Consider the following 9,528-nt stretch of genomic DNA (forward strand, 5'->3'; position numbering starts at 1 on the left):
GGTCATTACTCAACAGGTAGAAGATATGCTAAAGAAAAAGGTCATTCAAGAGTCGTGTAGCCCTTGGGCTGCCCCTGTGATTCTTGTCCGAAAGAAGGATGGTACGTGGCGATTCTGCGTGCATTACAGATGGCTGAAATCTGTTTCTCAAAAGGATGTCTACCTGCTTCACAGGATTGATGATGTCATCGATTGTTTACATTCGGCATTGTACTTCTCCTCCGTGCATTTAAGATCTGGTTATTGATAAATCCCCATGCACCCGAATGACAAAGAGAAAACGGCATTCATAACCACAGATGGCCTAATTGAATTCAATGTAATGCCATTTGACCTATGCAACGCTCCAGCCACGTTTGAGCGCTTCATGGACTCTGTGTTACGTGGACTAAAGTGGGAAGTTTGTCTTTGCTACCTGGATGACATTATAATTTTTGGCCGTGCATTCGATGAACAAAACCATCGTCTAGACATTGTTCTCACCTGCCTTGAGAGAGCTAAGCTCATTCTGAGTGTCACTGTCAAGTGTCACTTTGGCAGCCGCGAGACTCTCCTTTTCGGTCACCTGGTGGACAAGCACGACGTTCGACCCGACCCCCAGAAAGTCGCAGCAGTCAGCAGCTTCAAACAACCTCTGTCGGTACGAGAGTTGCGAAGCTTTTTGGGCCTATGCTCGCACTTCTGTCGCTTCGTACCCAGGTTCGCCGACCTCGCTTACCCTTTGACGTCCCTACTCAACAAGAACGCACCTTTTTGGTGGTCAGCGGAAGGCGAGTCGTCTTTTTCGCAACTCAAGTTTCTTCTTACGTCAGGGCCCGTACTTCGCCACTATGACCAATCTGCTGCCACAGAAGTTCATAACGGTGTAGGTATTGGCGCCGTCTTGGTCCAAGGCCATGGAGCTGCTGAACACGTCGTTGCCTATGCCAATCGCTGTTTAAGTAAACCGGAGCCAAACTATACTGTCAGACAGCAGGAATGTCTCGTGGTCATATTCGCCATGCACAAGTTTCGCCCTTATATCCATGGACGCCGATTCTCAATTGTCACGGACCACCATTTTTTATGTTGGCTCACTGGACTACGGGACCCATCTGGTCGTCTTGCTCGTTGGGCGTTACGATTGCAAGAACACGACTTTGAAATCTGTTACAAGAGCGGTCATTGTCATGCCGACGCCGATTGCCTTTCACGACTTCCCCTTCCAACAACCAAGTGTGACGCTGACAACTTTGATGCTCCGTTTCCTGACCTAACAATTTTTCGAGCAGAGCAATGCAATGACGACAGTCTCGCTTCTTTCTTTATTTCCGGAACAAACGGTGAACGTGGTTTCGTCGTAAAAGATGGCGTTCTTTACAAAAAGAATTATTCTGGCGTAGGTCCTTCCCTACTTCTAGTTGTGCCTACAAGTCTTCGACAACACGTACTTCGAGCAATGCACGACGAGCCAACATCTGGCCATATGGGTTTTTCTAGGACATTTTATCGCACGCAAGAACGCTTCTTCTGGCCGAAGATGCGTAAAAGTGTGACTGCATACGTTGCGAGCTGTGAGCAATGTCAACGCCACAAGCGCCCTACAACTCCACCAGCCGGACTACTTTATCCCATAGCACCCCCGAGTTCACCATTTGACGTCGTAGGTGTCGACCTGCTCGGCCCTTTTTCGCCATCAACGAACGGAAACCGATGGATTATTGTGGGCGTTGACCACCTCACACGTTACGCCGAAACTGCGGCGATTCCTGCGGCAACGGTCACTCAAGTTTCACAGTTCATGCTGTCACACGTTATATTACGCCATGGATCCCCCCGTGTCATCATCAGTGATCGCGGGCGGCAATTTGTTGCCGATGTAGGTGAAGACCTCCTTCGTCTTGCTTCGTGCCATTTTCGTCACACTACCCCGTATCACCCCCAGGCTAATGGTTTGACGGAACGAACTAGTATGACTCTCGTCAACACGATTTCCATGTATGTTGATTCTGGACACAGACATGGGACGCGATTTTGCCATTTATAACTTTCGCCTACAACACTGCACAGCACGAAACAACAAGATACAGTTCATTTTATCTGCTCTACGCATGCCAATCCCGCACAGCTCTTGACACTATCCTTCCTTTTTCCGAGACTGATCAACCTACTTTCGCCGAAACCACTTGCCGCGCAGAAGAGGCCCAGTGCATCGCCTGTCTTCGAACTTTCGTCTCACAGAAACGCTCGAAGAACCGTTACGACAGAAGTCACCGGCACGTACGGTTTGAGAAAGGGGATTTGGTGTGGCTTTGGACGCCGCTTCGCAAGCTCGGCCTCTGCCAAAAGTTTCTGGCCAACTACACCGGTCCATTTGTTGTCCTGGAACGTCTGAGCGATGTCACGTACGTGATATCTCAGTTGTTGTCAACTGGCCGCCGCTCAAGCAAGACCAACGTCATTCACGTTGCCCGTCTAAAACGCTATCATCATCACAACGAAGCCTTACTCGCCCGGTGGGCATCGTCTGCAAAGGGGGAATTGCTACGATACCAAGGGGGCGCGAGGAAGAAGAGGAGAACGAGTTTGGCACGAGCGGTGATCAGCCAGATCTCTGGACTCTCGTATTCATCATCTCCTGTAAATAAAGGCATTGCACCGTAACAATATAGTTATTGCGTGAGCATTTATTACTTCAAAACGAACAGCCTCAATGATAAAATAAAGAAACGTTCACCAGTACGTAACAACATAACTTAGCAGTACTAACACCATGCCGCCTTTGCCTACTAAATTTTCATCATATACTGGCATAAGTGAGAGAAGATCAACCAGTTTACCCAACATGCTGTCCGTTCAAACGTGGGAGGTTATGGGAGGCGATTCATAGAGGTATCAAGACGGGTTCCCCAGGTTTTAGAGGAGTTCTGTTTTCTACTGTCCTGTTTTATGTCCTGTTGTTGCTTCTGGTATTCGAGCCCTGTTCGTAAGAAAGAAAAAAATGGGCGTTTTCTTCTTTTTTTAGAAAGAAGGCGTATAGGACAGCGGCACTTTGAGTTTTACAAGTTTGGTCAGAAAAACTTTATCTTCCCCTGCCCCCCCCCCCAAAAAAACTGCATTTAAGGCTATGCCAGCGGGATTGAAAACAGAAAAAGAAATTCTGCAGCATGGCACTACTCTCTCCGATAATGAACACAGAAATAAGGCCAGTTTGTCGAGACGGTGCCCTTTCTTTTGTCTCTTACTCTCATAACGATGCCTCTCCATCCAACGTTGAGCTGTGCGGTCAAATGGGCTGCAGAAATAATCCTTTATCCCCCCCTCTTTTCCGCAGAAACGTCGGGTATCCCAGAACCTTTGTGGACGGCGTTTCGCGCTAAATGTTGCCACGGGGTCGTGACGCCGATAGAGAAGCAGAGAGTACGTTGAAGATTTCAATTGTTTATTTGGACAAACTTATGCCCAGAAAACGGAAAGTCGGATCTCAGTAGCATACTTGCACTGATAGCGGCGAACGGAGCATCGGCCGTCGATCATGACAAGCGGCGAAGCGTGTCGGCATTTTTACATAGGCCATCGAACATTATAGCATTATCGCTAGCGACGACGTAGATTCCAGAGCGATCTGAAATGCACACGAGGTCAGCGTAATCTCAATAAAATGATCTACTGCCGCCGTGAATCTTCTCGAACACTGTACACGTGGTTTGCGCTGAGAATCGCGTACAGCATAATTGGGTGACTAGAAAACTTGAGGAAGTAGCGTGGCAAAATGGACAAAAAACAAAAAAGAGCACAGGCTGTGCCTGTCTGCGTTGTCTTCCTTCTTTAATTTTTCTTTCTTTGTGCGCAACTTCATCTACAATGGAATACCAACTCGGCCAACGCTCGGCTCTTCTGGCTCTCCAGCCTGTTTCGCGTAGCGCCCGAGCATCTCTTCCTCACGCATTACGCGCCACTGGTTTCGTCAGCTGCTTTCCTTCCTCTTTTTTTGTTCTAAAAGCAGGACAACCACCAAAGGTCAATATTTCAGATGATTCTTACACAATAAAACAATTTCCCCAAAATGACTGCGTGTATAAGTTCTAAATGTCTGCACCAAACCAGATGTCCTAGCTCAATTAACTACATTTGAAAAGAACTAACACTTATTTCAGTTATTCATGGTTTATTAGGAAAGCAGCCATGATAGATAGAAATAATTTATACACAGAGATAGACCTCAACCCGAAATTTGTTAACATGAACAGCAGACAAATATTACCGCATTTGTATAACAAAAATAGCAAAAACACTTGACCTGTTGAGTTTACTTACAACAATTATTACCCATTTATAGAATCAACCCACAACCATAAAATTTCTATTATATCATATGTAATGAGCACTCCAATTATTAGAGTGGTTTGCTTAAAATTACAGAAGTTACGTTAAGAAAAAGACTCGCAGGCCAAACGATGCATTATCGGAATTTCCACTGACGTGTACTGATGTTCTTCAAATTAGCCTAATATTGATAATCAGTTTCCTCATCAACCGAACAATACCTATCTTAGCACTACGTGACATGACACTCAAATGACACAGATAATTCAAGAAGAGCTCACTCACCAGTTTTGCACTGCACCAGCGACCACCCAGTTTCTCGCCACTCGGGAGACCAGAATGTGTCGTTCTCTGCCAGGGACCATCACACGCTTACCGCTCGCATAACTTCTTTCTGCCTATAATAAGTTGATAACCATCGTTGATGCTTATAGTCGCTTGTGATAATCAGAAAATGCAGAGAACGACTTCTTTTTCTCAAACGCTTCGCACAATCCCCACTGCGCCGTCTTCATGTGCGCCATTTTGGTTTGTGAAGAACGGCCGCCAGTCGGTGAGGCTGACTACGTCACTCCTCAAACAGCCAATTGATGCCACTGAGCGATGAGACGGAGTGATTGGGGCGCATCCACCGGGGCAAAAGCAATGTGCTCGATCATTTCCGGAGCAATGACGGCAGCATATACAAGAGATTGGCCACATTTTCCTCGATTACTTTTTTTTTCATCTGGCACCAACCGGAGGAAACCGGTGTGAAGCGAATGTATTTGCTCCGGTACAAACCGGTTTGAGTGAGGCCAACAGAGCAGAGCGGGCGCATGAATTCTTGGTTCCTCCCAGCTAGGTATATTTTTGTTTACAATGCATCTTTTAAAACGTCTCTCATACACTCTAAGCCAAAACGGAGCAACAGGGGTATAGGGGTTGCTCCTTTCAGGGAGCAATTGCATTGCCACTCCCATTACTCTCCTAAAAGGAGTAACTGCAGAGGGAGGAACCGTTGCTCTCCTTTCAGTTCCTCCTTCGGGGGATGAACAGTTGCTCCCTCCAGTTTCTCCCTGCAGACCAACAGTTACTCTCACCAGTTGCTCCCTGCCGACCAACCATTACTCCCACCAGTTGCTCTTCTAACAGCAACAGTTACTCTTTACCGTTCCTCCCACGTGTTCGCAGTTACTCTCTGAAAACCAACTGCACATGCTTCCAGTTACTCCTTGGGGAAATGAGTATTTATCTCGAGTATGCTTGTCACACGCTTAACACATGGTGAGAGCTCCTTGGAACAGCACTGCTTGGGTGCTTCTAACACAAAAAGTGGGCAATATTGAAAGGAAAATAAATGCTTTATTGTTCTTTTTATGAGGCGACGTGTGACCACACGTAAAAGTAGACTTCGCCACACCACAGCCAGCACTAAACAAACACCATAATACATCAAAGGTTTTCTGCGTCATCCGTGGAAAAACAATCTTGAATTTCTAGCATAGGGCAGTCTGTGTCATCATTGGTGAGAGAAGGGCAACTTCTCCAATTCTGAAGAACTCAAGTTTCGCAGCTGGTGTTTCCATCAGGCTAGCGCAGCAGAACGTCACCGCAGGCATATGTGAAGCATCTCATTGCTGCAAGAAAAAAATAGAAGTGTGAGGTTAAACATGCCAGAATCAATTCATAACAATGAGTCACACACACTGCAGCAGTGCTTACATTCTGGGATGTCTACTGCAAAACGAAATGTGAAAAAAAGAAAGGTTCGGCCAAACGTTACTTGGCAAGCCATATAAATGCTGATGTGGTAGACGCTCTTCACATGATGTCTCAGACAGCAATATTCTGGAAGAAAATGTGCAGCACCTCAACAAGGCATATTTGTAGCAGTTAAAGATACCCTTAGGTTCAGTTAACTTGTTTCCTATACACAGCTGAGTGACATTTCTATGAGCCCATTCACCAATGGGCATTCTAAATGAGGTCATGTGTGTGGCAAATAACACGTACTGTCCGCTCATGTTAAAATACTTATTTAGCTCGTGCACATAGATGCTCTCGATTCTACTGTTCTATCATACGCTGCTGCGTCTTGAATTGTGCAATACCTGTATATAGGCACAAGCCAAGCATGCAAAGCCTGCTTGAAAGCAACCATTTGCACAGGCTACATGATAATCTTCAGTATATTTCTTTGTACCTGACGCAAACGGCTGGGCAAACTTATAGACAAATAAATGTAGACCGTGCTACCTTCAAAAAATGCTTTAAATTTAGAAAACTAGGGTGCATTTGTTCACTCGGTTGACGAGTCACAGCCACGAGATATGTAAACGAAGCAATATATCTTAAGGCATGCACAGATATTCTGATTCTTTGTTTGACAGTGTCACAGATAGCTTGCCAATACATATATATTTGAGAGCAACAAGATGTGAAGCTTTTATTAGTTCAACGTCTTGTTGGTTCACAGCCAAACAGGTTACTGCTTGTTAGACAAATTGGAATAAGCACACCATGGTTTCCAAAAAAAAAAAGCATTATTAGAAGTTAGCTCCCGGTGTGAATGTCTGCCTATTTATTTTGTACTGCCTTCTGCATGTGCCACAAAGACATTTGTTGAGGATGTGCTACCAGTCAAGCCAAGATCGCATACTCGGTCAATGTGATGGAAATACAAACATTAGAAACACTGCCACCTCTAGTAAGAGCATAACACTTCAGTATCTTGGACTAGCAAAGAGGTGCACAAGGAAGTTAGGCCCACTCTTGCGGAACTTTGAACGCGAATATTTCAGAGTGGGGGAGGTCAACATGCTGTGGCACTTTTAAACCCACGAAACATCTGCAGAAAACAGGGTAAAGGCAAGTCAAGAAACGCTGTTATGAAGGCCTGCGCATGGACATCTTTGTGAATCTAGGCCCAAGTGTTATGCTTTGTGCAAGCCAAAATCCATGTAAATAGGGAAAGCATACTTTTAGGAGTACCAGCGTAAACAAATCTTGGCAGTTGGCTTTTTAGTACAAACAGCAATCCCTGCAATGAAAACATAAACATTTTATCTTAACGGTAACAGTGTGAGCACACACACGGGCCAGCGGAGCCAATTCGAATTGTCAGTGCCAGTGTAACCATGTGGCATAATGAACTATTCTCTGGCCAACACATGCACAGTTTGCCCCTAAAAAGCGATGCTTTCATATACGTAGTACAAAAAGTCTGCACTTACCAAAATTCACTTGCTTTCTGTACTTTAGCATCATTGGGAGCATCTTTATCTGCAGTATAACCAAATTTGTGTCATATCCCTGAAAAAAAAAAAGTAAAAGACATGCATCAAATATTGTTTCATTTGGTAGCAGTGAAGTCAGGTTAAGAACAGCCAAGTGGGAATCAGCCTAATTATGTGCATGCGGCAAATCCCAAACAGCGTTATTGAGGTTGTCGATATTTTCGTCGATTGGTATTAACGTCGATATGTGACTTCAACGGCATGCCAAGTTTTCACAGCGCATAAAGATTTCATGATGCAAAATAACCATTTGCACAGGCTACATGATAATCTTCAGTATATTTCTTTGTACCTGACGCAAACGGCTGGACAAACTTATAGACAAATAAATGTAGACCGTGCTACCTTCAAAAAATGCTTTAAATTTAGAAAACTAGGGTGCATTTGTTCACTCGGTTGACGAATATATATTGTGCATCAAATATTGTTTCATTTGGTAGCAGTGAAGTCAGGTTAAGAACAGCCAAGTGGGAATCAGCCTAATTATGTGCATGCGGCAAATCCCAAACAGCGTTATTGAGGTTGTCGATATTTTCGTCGATTGGTATTAACGTCGATATGTGACTTCAACGGCATGCCAAGTTTTCACAGCGCATAAAGATTTCATGATGCAGAATAATGACAGCGCTAACGAGAACATACAGCATTTATGATTGTCTTTTACAATATTCAGTTTTGCTAAGGTTTTGCATCACTAAAGAAATCTGAAAGATTTGGGTCATTCCTCCTCCAATTGTTCTGTCAATATGTAAACTGCTCGCTTGATGGTGCGCTTATAAAATAGTACGTTCAGCGCAGAGGAGAAGCAAGTGACGCAGTGATGTGGGCAGATTTTTTTTTTTTTTAGGCGTGCGGGGAAGGGGGGGGGGGGGGGGTCCGCTTATCTGAATAGGCCGGGCAAGCGAATATGGTCGTCAATTTGGGCTCCCTACGCCCGGCCTAAAAAAATCTGTGCGCAACCGCCTGGCTATGCCAGTGAAGTGATGCGACAATGATTTGTTCACTTACTGATTTACATACACTTTACATCTCTAAAAAATGCGGCCCAAGGCCCCAACACTCAGCCGTTAACATTACATAAAGCCAATGGTAGAAAAGTGCCAGTATGAATGCAGCTACAACCCCGCCCCAATGTTTTTTCAAGCGAGGTAGTGTTGCGGAAATGAACTTTTAACTGCAAAAGTACACTGGCACAGCAGTGGTGACAGGGGAAGCAAGAGGGTATGCAGGCGGTAATAGAGGTAATTTAGTCCGATATGACTAGCAATGAATACGGTGAATAAGAGCAAATCATTTCTCTTTCAATAGCGCAACCACTCAACAATGTATTTTAAGAGCATTAAATGTTGCTGGAAATGCCACTCACCTGCACGCTGATGCATGCACAGTCCTTTGTCCGACGAGCGAACAGGCTTGCAGATAGCTGAAGACGTGTTTACGATGTGTTTGTTTCACCCAGCAGCAAAATCCACAACTGCTTCGCGCTCCATAAAGATAAATATACACTAACCTTCATCACGAATAAGTCGAAACGCAAATCTGCGACACACACACACGATCAAAACATAGCTCACAAGCTCACACGTCCATGTGCTCGCCAACCACAGACGATATGAAAATGAGTAAGTAGTGCGAACGCGAACCTAGTTGCGCCGAAAAAAAAAAACGTCGAGCAGTGGCAGCACAGGCGTCAGCGCAATAATTTCAGTGTGTTCTCCTGATACAATTATAAAAAAAACTGAGGTACACTAAAACTCATAAATAAATATAAAAAGTTTAGTGTAATTTTTATTTATTGCTAGTCAACATAAACACTGAATAAAAATTACTTTGTAACTTACATCGTTTGCTATACTAGCGCCACACTTGTCGTGCGGGCGCAGATGGCGCAGATTTGTCATTCTGCCCTCAAACTACAGGGTGAAGCGTGCTACTAAGTGTATGG

General features: G+C 44.7%; 1 long non-coding RNA gene across 1 annotated transcript; it reads right to left on the reverse strand.

The window, feature by feature from the left end:
• Window positions 1-5,635: 5,635 nt before the first annotated feature.
• On the reverse strand, window positions 5,636-9,080 carry LOC142764768 (uncharacterized). Its single transcript, XR_012883865.1, has 3 exons — window positions 8,950-9,080; window positions 7,521-7,599; window positions 5,636-5,924 (listed from the first exon to the last, which is right to left on the reverse strand). It is a non-coding gene; the product is annotated as an uncharacterized LOC142764768 (long non-coding RNA).
• Between the last annotated feature and the right edge of the window lie 448 nt (window positions 9,081-9,528).

The sequence above is a fragment of the Rhipicephalus microplus genome, chromosome 6 (genome assembly GCF_043290135.1).
Source record: "Rhipicephalus microplus isolate Deutch F79 chromosome 6, USDA_Rmic, whole genome shotgun sequence".
NCBI lineage: Eukaryota > Metazoa > Arthropoda > Arachnida > Ixodida > Ixodidae > Rhipicephalus > Rhipicephalus microplus.